Here is a 13,869-nt window from a genome sequence, read left to right as displayed (position 1 = left end):
GTGTTTGGTTTTTTGTTCAAATTTTAAATCTGTAGGGTAAAATAAATGAAATGAATCTGGATTCAATTCACTGGGAGAGACTTGTGATCTCAGTGGTGTCTGTGTCTAGTGATGCACAAAGAATTGATTGCATCACAAAGTAATCAACCACCTTACTCTCTGTGCTTCGTGTCCGTCCTCTCTGGACTGGAGTTACAACCTGTCTGCTGCCTGCCTTTGATTATGTTTCTGTCTGAAGCACCAACACTGTAAGATGGAAAACAGAACCTTACGCATATAGGTTCAGGACAATATTTTCCACAGTGATCAGAAGAAGTCCCAGTTTTGAAACCCCCTGCTTTCATCCTGCATGCACCCAGAAATTATCCAAAGCTGTCAGCTTTTTTCATATCGTTACATATCATTACAATTCTGACAAGTACAAGAGCTTCAATGAAGCCTTGGATAAACTAAACAGGGTTGGCTGTGCTGTCCTAACACACACTCTTGATATCTTTACTGCATGTTCTGCTTTTTTCTCTGACCACCAGGTTGATCAACATCTACAGCGGATGCTGCCACTTTTTTAAAATAAATTCTGCAATTGAAAATGTGCCATGGAAGCATGTATTTGGATAAATGACCAATATCTTTTAACGTTTGTTGTCTTTCTGCTGTGGTAAAAAGCTTTAGATGATCTCAGTGAGGAGTGCTTGAGAGTTCAAACCTTTTGAATGACTTTAGTAGCAATAAATTGATTGCCTGCCAGTTTAAGGTTAAATTTTATTCAGTTTAGCACACTTATTCAAACTTAATACAAATGCATCATATTTGAGATGCTAATCAGATAATCCCCAACTCTCGTGTGCAGTCCTGCGGCAAGTGAACAAGAACAAACACAAACGTATGACAATCTGAACAACATGTTCACTTAATACCAGTGGCATCATTTAAACAGATGCATATGATGACATGTATACCAGGTCAGACACTGTGGGAGAAGAGAAAGATCTCTACAGGCTGGCCAGACAGATCGAGATGGTGCAGTGCAGCAGGTTAGGTTGATTATGGATAGAAATGAATGTGTCCCAGCAGTGTACTGGGTAGATAAGAGAATACATTGAGGAGTAATTGAGGAAAATTAGAAAGAAGTTACTGTAGAAGATGAAGTGTGGTGGACCAGGAAGTAGCAGTGATTAGCAAGGGTGAAGTTAGAAAGGCAACTAAAGAGGAAAACGAACAGGAAGGCAATTGGTTTGAGTGACATTCCTGTGGACTTTCTGACCACATTGTTCAACAGAATTCTAGAGGGTGAGAAGATACAAAGGAATGGAGTGTGTGCTTGTGCTCATTTTTAAGAACAAGGGTGATGTGCAGAGTTGTGGGAGCTGTAGAGGGATAAAATTTGTGTGTCACACAATGAAGTTGTGGGAACGAGTAGCAGAGGCTAGGCTCAAAAAGGATGTGAGCCCAGCGTCGGGAACAGGTTCAGGAACCGGCTGGGGTTTGATCGCAGAGAAAGGCTGGGGTGCGGAGACAGGGGTAGGCTGGGACGCGGGCTCAGAAGCAGGCTGGGACCCACGAACAGACTCGGGAACAGACCCCTGGAACAGACGTGGAAGTCGGCACTGGAACAGGCTCTGGGACAGGTGAAAAACTGGAGCTGGGATTCCGGTGTAAGCCGACAGCCATGCCATTGCGACTATCCCCCGCCGTCTCCTCTCAACAGCCAATTCTGGATCCCAGAGCTTGCTGCTGGTCAGGGCAGCAAAACCCTGGAGAAATAGGGGTCGGCTGGGTCCAGTGTTGGACAAATTGTTCTGTCACAACAGGCAGGGTTTGGATCCAAATGCAGACGGCAGGTACTGAAGTCCTTTTCCATAGTTCATTTAACGCAACCAAAAATCAAGGAAACAATAAAACTCACAAAGTCCAGCAAACTAGACGTGCAGACAGGGTACAAAAACAATCTGACATAGAACCAAAAGAGAGTCAGGCTAAGCCGGAGAGAAACCACGCAGACACGAAGTCCGCACAGAGCGGGACTCAAACCCGGACCCGCTGTGTTGTGAGGCGACAGCGCTAACCACTGCGCTACTGTGCCGCCACAATTGCAATACATGCCACTATAAACAGTTTATAATATTTTGCACAGCATATCCATTTAAGCTTATTTATGCCTTTTTTATTTTTATATTTTATGGTTGAAGAGATTTAGACATTATACACGTGTTATTTGCTAATGCCATTTGCTATTTTGCTAGCTTCACAGTAGTCAACTTTAATCACACTCTCATTTAATCTTTGCAGACAGTTGAACCCTATCCCAGTACACAAAGAGCTCACAGAACTCATCTAATCTTAAAAAACCTACACCCCCCCACACATCCAAGGTAACAGTTCCATTTATGGAAGTCTTCACACTTATGGGGTGATCAGGATGTAGGCAGGATTGGTTACAGGATGAGACCGGGGACGGAAACTACGTCGAGAAGATGCGGTCGGAAACCTGTCACGATGGGATTGGTCCAGAAGACACCACATCCCCTCATGCATATTCTTAATCTGAATTGTTTAAATTTGCTGTTCTTCAGCTGCGTCTGATGTAAGACCTGTGTAGTACTGGCAGTCAGGGACTGTGGAGAGCCCGGATATCTGTATTAGACTTATTGTCAGGAATAAACTTTTTAAACTTATGACGATCGGCTAAGTCAGTCAGTCATTTTCAGATTACCACCGCTATATCCGCCGCAGCGGGTCACAGGGAGCCGGAGCCTATCTCGGCGGCATAGGGCGTGAGGCGGGGGACACTCCGGGCACGACGCCAGTGCACTGCGGACCTACGATCGGCTAAGTCTCCTACTTTACCTCAATAACAAGAACCCACGGAATAAAGAAGCCTTGAAAAGACTTTGCTTCATGGTGGTCTACTTTTTTATCTTGAAAGGTGTCGGGTACTTCTTTTTGTGTGCTTACTGTGCTGTGTGTAGTGTAACGGAGATAATTTCTCTAACGGAACCTCCTTAATAGATTAATAAAGTTACTACCTACCAACGCTCATAAGTAACACTTCTTTTAAAATGTCCCGTACTCCATTTCTCCAATCTTGCTCCTAAGCTTCTAGGCTTACTGTCGTTCCGCCTGCTCTCCTGCACACACAGTAAATCTAACTTCCTCCTGATCATCATATCAACCAACTCCCTAGCTTTACCTGTCATAACCCTCAGATTCAAAGTCGCCGTTTTCAGATCTTGGTTTCCTTTCCTCTTCTCTGTCTGTCTGAGGATCTGCTGTCCACCTCTTCTTCATCTTAGACCAACAGTAGCTGAATTTCGATTGACACTCTGTAGGTTATCGGTGCCGGTGCCGGATATTGTTAACTCAAGCCCCAACTGATGTATTATGGAATTCATGAGATGAACACTCATATCTGTTTGGCAAAGTTTTTCACGCTAGATACCCTTCCTGCCACAACCTTCTGGGCGTGGACCAGCCTACTTTTGACACTGTAGGGCCGTATTATATATCCTATAGAAATATGATGACTCACAATCCAATCAATATCCATGGGTACTTATGATATACACTGTAAACTAAATGTTAGATCTGGCATTTGAAATTTGTACATGATAACATTTTTGTGTTTTTCACTTTTGCATGTTATGTAAAGTAACGTGTGTGGCACTGAGAATTCGCGTTTGTGTATGACAAAACGAAAAACTACGGCAGCGTAGAGCTGCCAGACCAAGAAAATAAAAACCGGGACGTATAACGTTATTTCGTGATACGTATCACGTTATTTTGTGATAGTATCACATTATTTCGTGATAGAAGAGTTTCAGCTAAAATGAAAGGAAAGGTGTACAAAACTGTGGTGAGACCAGCGATGTTGTTTGGTCTAGAGACAGTGTCACTGAGGAAAAGACAGGAGACAGAGCTGGAGGTAGCAGAGATGAAGATGCTGAGGTTCTCTCTGGGAGTGACCAGGAAGGATAGGATCAGGAATGAGTACATCAGAGGGACAGCACATGTCAGAGGTTTTGGAGATAAAGTCAGAGAGGCCAGACTGAGATGGTTTGGACATGTCCAGAGGAGAGATAGTGAATATATTGGTAGAAGGATGCTGAGATTTGAACTGCCAGGCAGGAGGCCTAGAGGAAGACCAAAGAGGAGGTTTATGGATGTAGTGAAAGAGGACATGAAGGTAGTTGGTGTGAGAGAAGGGGATTCAAAGGACAGGGCTAGATGGAGGCAACTGATTCGCTGTGGTGACCCCTGAAGGGAAAAGCCGAAAGGAAAAGAAGAAGATCACGTTATTTCGTGATACGACTTTTTCACGTTATAACGTGAAAGTATCACGTAATTTCGTGATAAGACGAGAACGTGAAAAGAAAAGTGGTTTTATTTACTGTCTGCTGGCCATCAGTAAATCATGGCTCCTTTACATGATGCCATTAGATTATATTTCATGCTTGGCTTGAGACATGGTGAGATTTTGCAGTTATTGGGCTCCGTGGAGGAGATTTATATAAGCATGCGTACCCTAAGACGACATTTGAAAAACATGGGCTATACCGGAGGAAAAACCGAGTCGGACCCTCTTGAGGTAGCGTCGTTCCTCATTGATAAGCTGGAGGGACACGGCCGGCTGCATGGATACAAGCTCCATCATGTCAGCTGCATCCAAGCTGGATACGTTGTCACCCAAAGTACAGTGAGGCATTTGTTAAAGTTTCTCGACCCCCGTGGTGTTGAACAGAGACGGAAAAATCGCCTAACGGGGTTAACCCAGGGTTAACATCTTATCACGAAATAACATGATACGTCCCGGTTTTTATTTTCTTGGTCTGGCAGCTCTACGCTTCCGTAAAAAACAAATTAAAGACATGTTGCCCAATTTGTTTTTCATTTCATTTGACACTGACTGAATGAATTTTGGAGATAGCTTTGTGATATCAACAACAGACTCAAACTAGATTTTGTAATTCCAAAGTTAACATAGCATGTTGTTCAGAGAAACTTGTCAGTCAGATGGCATTTAAATGAGGTACATTCACTCAGGGCATTCCTAAGTGTTACTTCATAGGAGAATATGTTAGATTGGAAGTATGTTTTCATTCTTGCCTTTCTTTTGGGTAGGAACCTTCTTATTAATCTATTTGTTATCCAGACAGTTGGGAAGATTTGTGATAGAAATGTGGTTAATATGTTAAATTATACCATGTAACTATATCACGTTATATGAAAGATCAGTAAAAATAGATTGTGGTGATTCACAAATAATTAAACCTAAATGTAGTTTCATGTGGACAAAGAACCTTCATTGTCATTTGTAATAAAAAACGTCTTTTCAGTTTGATGCCTGGAACTTGTTTCAACAAAATTGCAACAGGAGCATGTTTATCATCCTGTTACGTCACCTTTCTATCGCAACACTCAGAAAGTGTTTGGCAAGAATAATTACTGACAGTTTGAAGCAGGGCTTTGAACCGGTTCGTGGAACGAAAACAAAAACCGGAAACTTTTGATATTTTGCAGGAACGAAAATGAAACCGAAAACTTCATATTTTTTAATGTTCCGGAACAGAAAATAATTGTAAACCGGTTAATACCGGGGGTTTTTTTCGTTCATTGAAAAAAATATTGACCTCATGTTTCACTTCCTGTCATTCACTGGACGCGGGATGAGAGCAGATAGAAGTAGCGGCTATCAGCAGCAGTTAGGAAAAGGGAGGTCTCCCAGTCACAATGTAATCATAACAGGTAAACACTGCAGTGTGTCGATCTTAAAAATGTATCATTTAGACATTAACTCATTGGCTGCTGTCATTTCCAGAGCAGTGTGTCCCTGTACTGCCAGCGCTTTGTAGCAATACTGAGTTTTGGGAGAAGCACAATGAAGATCTGTTGTTCTGCAATAAATGACATGGTGGAAGTTATTCTTTCTTATTTCATGTAGTGTCTAAGTAGGAGGCATAAGCCTTAACTACAGTGATATAACTGTCATAAAGCAGTGGTGTAGTGCTGTGGTACTGTTTACTGTAGGGTAGGGATATATCTATAATTATAGTATATAAACTAATTGCTTTAGTTGCCAATTTAAAAGTCCTTAAATTACTGTATTTTGCGCACCATTCAGCTCATTGTATAAAGAGACGCAGTCTAAATAACGGAGTTTATTTCTGTACTTTAACCGGACACAGGGCGCACCTTTTTTGTTCAGTACATGGTTGCTAATGGAAGCAAAAAGCTGACTGTGGTTGAAATGTGTTGTACTACGTATTTAAATTTCAAAAACTACACCGACATTATTTTTTAAATATGTTTTTATTTCTTTATTTTTTGATAAATCTGTGCTAAATCCTTCGAAGTCCTCATCTTCGGTCTGCATCGAATATCTTGGTAGTTTCACTATCGCTGATAGTTTCACTATCGCTGATAGTGAAACTGGGTGTCTGTCCGGTAATGACGCCGGCTTTAGCGAAACATCGGACAAAATTCGAAGCAGACACGTTAGTCCAGCCATCCACAATCCGCGCACATATTGTGGGGGTGTAACTCACTCGGCACTGCCCCCCAGTCCTGGTAAACGTGTGTTTACCATCGCTCCACGACACGCACAGTTTAACTTTAAAGGCTCTGTTTACACCGATTTCCAGCGGTTGGAGTTCTTTCGTTAATCCTCCCGGGATGAAGACAAGCTCCGAGTTCAGCCGCTTGACGTGTTTCTGACAGAAGCGGTGGTGTGGGGGGGCATGGAGTCACAGATCAAGAGAGATGGCGAAGCGTGAAAAAAGCCCCCCGGTCTCTTTACCTGAACCGGAACAAACGGAACTGATAGCCTGGAGTTTACATGTTGCGTCGTAAGTGTGTCTCTTCACTGACGTCATTGTCGGGGGTCTTTAGCCAAACAAATGTGGTTAACATTTGCCGGACGTAGCCTCGCGTCATGTTCTCTAATTGGTTCATCTCTGCCGGCGTACGTAGTGACGTAATACGTCCTATGTCGGTGGACAATGGCCGATCTGGCGGAATGCTGACCAAAATTACACAAAAACATTTTTACAGATTTTGGACGCTTAATGTTAAAAGGCTCAGCGTTGATTTTTGACAAATTTTAAGCGCGTCTTATGGTGCGCAAAATACAGCACCTACATATTTATATTAAAAGGAACGTTATTAACCGGTTCAGGAACTTTATTTTTTCGTTCTAACCGGTTCAGGAACGTCACTTTATGGGTGGAACGCAAAACTGGAAACGTTATAATTCCGTTTCTGTTCGGAACGAACCGATTGGCAAAAAATTCCGGTTCAAAGCCCTGGAGAGCATTACTTGTTATACTGCAGAGGATGGATTAGGTCGTGGATGTGCGTGATGGATTGAAATGTGAACTGGATGTGACGGGACATCTGAACACAATACAATATTTAATTCTCTGTGAGTTAATGCTGAACCTCCATCTATGGGATCCTCGTCAAACGGACACGTTTGCCTCTAAAATACCTCTGAAATATGAACTGACTTTCCTTTCAACGATCAAACCAAACTTCGGTAAAACTCCTCTTCTGACAGAACCAGGAAGTGAAACGGCGTGAGCGGCTGTGAAAGAGGGCGGAGTCAGAGTTTAGGACACCCTGGGTTTATGGAGTAAAGCCTGCTCCTGATCAAGTTCGCTCCAGAGAGTGTGTTACACTTCCTCATGAAGTGCTTCGAGCGGCTAGTCATGCAGCACATCAAGTCTGCCCTCCCTTCAAACCTGGACCCTTTTCAGTTTGCTTACCGGTCCAACCGCTCGACTGATGGCGCCACCTCCATTGCACTACACTCAACCCTCACCCACCTGGAGACCAAAGTCTCATACGCCAGAATGCTGTTCATCGACTTCAGCTCAGCATTCAACACAATCATCCCCCAGCAGCTCATCTTTAAACTGGACCAGCTTGGTCTCAACACCTCCATATGCAACTGGCTGCTGGACTTCCTGACAGGGAGACCACAGGCAGTTCGAGTCGGTAACAACACCTCCAGCACCATCACGCTGAACACGGGAGCCCCCCAAGGATGTGTTCTGAGCCCTCTCCTCTTCACTCTGTTGACCCACAACTGCACACCAACTTTCAGCTCCAACCTCTTCGTCAAGTTTGCAGATGACACAACTGTGGTGGGTCTCGTCAACAACAATGATGAGACAGCCTACAGGAATGAGGTGGGCCTCCTGGCTATGTGGTGCAAGGACAACAATCTCCATCTGAATGTGGAGAAGATGAAGAAGATTGTTGTGGACTTCAGGAGAGCACGCACCCAGCATGCTCCGCTAACCATCAATGGTGCTGCAGTGGAAAGGGTCAGCAGCACCAAGTTCCTGGGTGTGCAAATCTCCGAGGACCTGTCCTAGGACCGCAACACCGCATCGCTGGCCAAAAAAGCCCAACAACGCCTCTACTTCCTCCGCAAACTGAGGAGAGCAAGAGCCCCACCCCCATCATTCTGACTTTCTACAGAGGCACCATCGAGAGCATTCTGACCAGCTGCATCACCGTGTGGTACGGCGCCTGCACCGTTGCCTGCCGCAAGACCCTACAGCGCATCGTGAGAGCAGCTGAAAAGATCACTGGTGTCTCTCTCCCTTCCCTTACAGACATTTATAACACCCGCCTCACCCGCAAAACCATCAGCATTGCACCATCAGGTAAGAGACTGCAGAGTCTGCAGGCCAGAACCAGCAGGCTCAAGGACAGTTTCTTTCACCAGGCGGTCAGGAGGCTCAACTTCCTCCCTGCTCTGCCCCCTGCCACAACCCTGAACTCTACCCTCACACTGCCCTGCCCTCCCCCCAGCATCTGACTACCTATCTCTCCCTCCCCCCGTCAACTCAGGGACTGCGCACACGTCACTTCCCGTATGAGATTAGAGTGTGTAGAGATGTTAACCATCCGTCGTGTTTCGTCTCATACTTCGTGCTGTACTGTCTGATGTACTGTCTGTGTTGTACTTTCTGTGTAGTACTGTCTGTGTTGTCCTGTGTTGTACTACCTGTGTTGTTCTGCCTGTTGTACTGTCTGTGTTGTACTACCTGTTGTACTGTCTACCGTGGGTCGGAGAGGACCGCAATTTCATCTGTGCTGTATTTCGTGCATATATGGTACATTTGACAATAAAGCGGACTTTGACTTTGGACTATGGTAACTAACTCAGAGGTTCAGTTACCTCCCTTTGTGAAACTGGAAACCCTGGTTTTCCCTCTTTTCAGGTTGAACATACCCAGAGTTTAACTAAACCTGCTTCATGAAATGGAGCCCTGGACTGTTTGATTCATGACTTCCTTCCTGACTTTGTCATTTCTCTGTTCAGCTCCATAATGGCCACAAATGAAGTTTACTCTGAGACGACCATGTCCAACCCAGAGTCATCCAGGGTCACCACCGAACAAAGCTTTCTGGAATCACTTCGGCTCTTGCTGAAATTGTTTGAAATGGTGAGTTCACAGACCTGTTATTTCTCAGACTCCTCCAGGTGGAATCATAACTTCTTGTCCAGACACCTCAAACACATAGTTTCCCATTGGGGTGATATGCCAACATTAGCTACAATGTGTGACTCAGCAGGGATGTGTCGTTAGCTAGTGTGTGACCAGCTGTTTCCTTAGGATGTGCTAACGTAAGCTATAGTGTATGGCCAGCAATTTCCCAATGGGGGTGTGCTAACGTTAGCAACAGTATGTGACCAGGAGATTCCTCATGGGGGATGAAGTGTCCTTCATCCTCCAGCTCTGCTGGTGGATTGCTTCAGGAGAGGAAATTAATTCATTTCATCAACAAACGACAAACAGGAAGCTGACCAACCGAACAGGAAGTAGACGACCAAATGCTGCCATGGGGTCACAGATGAGTCAATCATTTGATGGTGAAGATGATCCTTGAGGTTCAGATACATTAAACAGCTGGGAGGGCGGGGCAAAGACAACTGTCACCTCACCTCTGTGTGTGTGTGTGTGTGTGTGTGTGTGTGTGTGTGTGTGTGTGTGAGAGAGAGAGACAAAGAGAGGGAAAACAAGTTTGTCCGTACTGTTTTACTCTTCTGTCAACAGAATCATAGCCGATCAGTCGATTTATCTAAAAATGTATCAATGACCACATAAATGCTGATTGGAGGACAGGTGAGGACATCAAAGCTGGATGCCGGTCGCCGGTGATGCAGGACCAGACCCGGTCCAGCCTGAGACCTGGTCCACTGTGAGATCTGGCCCATTCTGACATCAGGACTCAGGACTGTTTACTCCAACTGAGCCCGATTCAGGAAACCTTTTAGTCACTCATTGATCGATTCTTGTTGAAGACACATTTTTAAACTTGACCGACGGATTGTTCTTAGTGAAGTCATGACCAGATGTTGTGGGTGAAGTCACATGACCAGAATCGACCAATGGCCTGCTGTGTCTCTCCAGCTCTTGTCCTTGTTCACCTTCTTCCCGTTGATGCAAGTCAAAACGGGCTCCTGCGAAGGCTCCCTCTTCCTGTTGGGATTCATCTGCTCTATCGCCCTCCAAATCACACCAATGTTCACCCTCTCCTTCGCCACCACCCTCCACCCCTCGTTGGGCGTCGGCTACTCGCTCCGTCTGGTGAGGACCCCCTACAACACCACACACTGTTACACACACAAGCATGTGTTGCTACAGCGACAAGCATTATACTCAAACTTGTGAAGGAACGGTGCCTGAACAACAGTAAAAACGTATTGAGGCTTGTCCAGTAGACAGAAGGTTGTCGGTTCGAGTCCCTCTCCACCCACCTTACCTCCACGTCTGGTGGGGGCGGTGGGTGGGAAGCAGGACACGTCCCCAGCTCATGCTGGTCCAGCAGGTGGACTCAAGGCGGGGCGTCTCTCAGGTGAGGCGAGGACTTCCACAGACCGGTGTGCCCTCCCCCACAGCTCCACCTCACCCTCACCTGGGCCCCCGAGCCCGACACCTGCTGGTCCTCCAGGGGCCGGCCGCAAACTTGACACCTCCTGAACAGCTCCATCAGGCTTGAGGTGCACACCAGGGCGCAGTCCTGGTCCACATCCTCGTCGGAATCGGCAGCTACCAGGACCGGATTCAGGTCCAGCTCTGACTGGAAGCTCTGGTCCAGCGACACCACGATGCAGAAGCCGTCATCAGACTCCGTCGCTGGGGGGGCGTGTGCGGTTCTGACGGACGTCTGGAGACGAAAGAAACGGTCAGAGGACACACGGTGTCCCCTCCTCACCTGGACCAGAACCTCACAGGTGTCCCCTAGAGACGTGCTAACGTTCGCCGCTCTTACCGGTGTCCGCCTCCTCTTCGTGGCGGGAGGGGTCGTGCCGGTGCCGCCGCGCCCCCCGAGCTGTTTCCCGGGGAACACGGACGGCACCGCGTCGCCTTTGAGCGTGGGTTTCGGTTTGACGTGCAGGACCCTGGCCCGGAGGTCCTCTTCGTAGTCGTCGGGGGTGAAGTGCAGACTACACACCCGGACCCCGCCGTACGTCCTGCAGCGCGGCGGGTCTCGGGTGGGCAGACCGGGGAACACGACGCCCATCGACTTGGCCTCGTCGGAGCCTTGACACCCGGGGACACAGCACCTCCACGGCACAGCCGCGGACACCGCCGGAGGAGACGGACCGGAGTAGAGGGGAGGCACACCCCCACGGAGCACAGCTGTCAGCACGGGCTGTGTGGACCGTTAGCACAGCAGCTAGCAGCTAGCAGCTTTCTTCTTCTCTCCGGCCCCGAGGGCTGGAGGAGCGGTGCTGCCCCCTGCAGGCCGACGGCAGTATGACGTCACGACATGACGCTTTTTCGCTCAGCTTCAGTCCTTCTGCTAAGCTTCAGTAGCTGCTGTGTTTCTCCTCTTCCTCAGGACCTGGCCTTCACCACCTTGGTGGTCCAGCTGTACGGCCTTACCTCCGTCATCATCACCACAGACCACAGAAGCTCAAGCAACGAGATAGTCGTTGTGGTGAGAGACGTTCTATCCTCCTCTTCTCACTCCTTCTTTCCTTTCCTTCCTCTTTTTTCTGTCTCTTTCTTTGTCCCTTTCGTTTCAGTCTTTTTTCCCCATGTTTTCTCTTCCATATCTTTTTCTTTTTCCCTCCTTGTCCACGCCCTCTCTTTCCTTCCCTTCTTTCTTCTTCAAGCTGCCTTCTGTTGGATGTCATTGTTGGATGTTGTTAATGGTCCTCTCCTCCTCAAGTCCCTAAGCTTCTCGACGACGTCGATGTACTGTTTGGACGCCGGTCTGCTCCTGAAAAACAACGGTATTCCCTGGATGCGTCTTTCGGATGATGGTGGCCCGGTCTACGAGAGAATGATAAACTGACCACACCCCTCCAAGTGTAATCAGTCTGAGAGGTCAGGTGACTTTACTCCCTGTCTTTATATGATCACAGGAGGCGGACCTCCATACTCTGTGCTGCAATTATCAATCTGATTCATCGCCCAATAATCAAGAGACTTCACCAAACATGTTTAAGCGATGTAACCTCTGGACCGATCAGTGTGTCAGTCCAGTGCCTCACTCTCCTGTTCCACAGATTTGTTTGTTGTTGCGTCGTCAGCCTGAAGCCAAACCTCAGTTCTAATGTTTCATGAGGAAGCAATCCAACTTCTGAATGTTGATTTATTAACGTCATGCTCCCTCTGGACCGCCTGTGCGGTCTGGAAACAGGTCACTGTTCCCTTGTTCCGGGTCTCTGTTTCACACCTGATCCACAGAGAGAGACAAGCCATCAGATCATCCAAAGCTGTTTAAATCAATCTACTGGACTTTAAGAAAGTTTCTTGAAGAAATTTCACATTTGATCCAACAGGCTTCAGTTCTGGTGGTGGTTGGTGTTGATTCTTCTTCAGTTTTAGTGGTGGTTAGTCTTTTCTTAGCTTGTTAACTGTGTGAGGTGTGGGGGTACCAGGGGCTCTCAAAATGAAATGAGAGTTTCACCGAGCCTTTGTTAGCTAGGCTAACCCGTTCTCAGACCCGTGTTCAGACACTTCTTTCAGACCCGCCTTTCAGACCCGTCCTCAAACCCATCTTCTGGGTGGTCTGTTCACATCCTGTTGTTTAATAAACAGATTTTCCGGCAACCGTTGGCTGTGTTTTTATTGGCTGTTGGGTTCCTGGTTTCACTCCACTTCCAGTGGGACAAACCAAAGGTTAGTAATTGTGTTTGTGGGACAAGGGATCTGAACTGAAGACCACCATGTCTGGCCCTTCAAACGAGGACCCCGATCATCTGATCCGCTCTTAATCACCAATGAGAGATCAATACGGACCTTATAGTGGTTCTACTGCAGCCTCTGATGGACCCATCAACCTGTTCCAGATCCAGCTTGTGGTTCCTGAGGGATCTGATCCCGTTCCTCCAGAGGGTTTCTCTAGTTCCAGTCAGGTGCTCCAGGACCTCTTCTGGAATCGGGTCTTGGGGGACTCTGAGGTCTGCTTGGATCTTCGTCCAGACATCTGAACTTCATCTTCCACACAGATGGAGACATTTTCTTGTAGGTTCTCCTGATCCTTGGTGGATCCATCTGACCTGCTACAGGATGCAGGTTTCCAGTGGACCAGGAACCAAAGCGGTCCCCAGAGGACCACCGCGTCCCACCCACGCTTCACATAGGTAGGAGGGTACATCAGGGTACTTCATTCTTCCCCCTCTGATGGTGAGGATGATGTTCAGGAGTTTGGATTGGTTTTAACACCATGTGCTGAAGTTTGTTCTGCACGTCCTCTGGTTCAAGTGATCAACATATGAAGAACATGTAGAACCAGGGCCCTAGATGTTCCCCATCAGGTCTGATCTGACCCAATCTAGACTAAGGGGCTCAAGATGTTCTCTATCAGGTTTGATCGGACCCATACTAGAACCAGGGTGCT

The sequence above is a fragment of the Antennarius striatus genome, chromosome 2, assembly GCF_040054535.1.
Source record: "Antennarius striatus isolate MH-2024 chromosome 2, ASM4005453v1, whole genome shotgun sequence".
In the NCBI taxonomy this organism is placed as follows: Eukaryota; Metazoa; Chordata; class Actinopteri; order Lophiiformes; family Antennariidae; genus Antennarius; species Antennarius striatus.
The sequence above is the reverse complement of the archived record's forward strand: the minus strand, read 5'-3'. Positions refer to the sequence as shown.